A 753-nucleotide genomic window follows, 5' to 3' on the forward strand; every position below is an offset into this window, starting at 1 on the left:
CCATGGTGCCAAATATTGCAACGTTCACAGCATACCATCAGCTTCAAATCATTTAGCTTTCTGCAAATGCAGTACACTTCCATCGAGCATGACCGGATGATTCGTTTTCTTCTCAGTGTCTGAGCTGCAGGGAATGAGATGAGACACTTTCCTTTAAAGTTCTCTTGAAGATGTTGTCTCATTCTGCATATCATACGAGGTTCACCGGATCTACACCACTTGCAAGTGATGCAGCAAACGCCACAGCATATACCCCACTCATATTTGAGTCCTTGTGTCTGCTGACATTCATTATATTGCATATCAGCTTATCATCCTGGCAATTAGCAAGAGCATACAAGATAACTTCAGTAGATTTGGATGGTAATTTATGCCTGGTGTCGTATATGTTAATTTGTCCAGTTACTCCAATGTTGGAAACGGTGGCCCAGTGACAACCATCAACTTGGATAATTTGAATAAATTCACCAATTGTAACTGGCCAGGAGAGGTCCCGCTACCACGCTGGGTCATGAAGGCCTTCTAGGCTTGGCACAGTTTGTTTGATGAGGTCACATGCAGATTTTATATGAAGGTCAGAGAGCTGTACATTTGTTCCAATGTTCATTATCTCGTCATTTGTTAAATAATTTAACATTATCGAATGTGAAGCACTGTTATCACTCTCCTTATTGTTGCATTGGTGTGAGGAGTGGCAGTGAATGGTTCAGTTTATTTTTTTTTTTAAATAGGGACATAAATTTGTACTGCAGA

Source organism: Procambarus clarkii, chromosome 33, assembly GCF_040958095.1.
Source record: "Procambarus clarkii isolate CNS0578487 chromosome 33, FALCON_Pclarkii_2.0, whole genome shotgun sequence".
Lineage (NCBI taxonomy): Eukaryota > Metazoa > Arthropoda > Malacostraca > Decapoda > Cambaridae > Procambarus > Procambarus clarkii.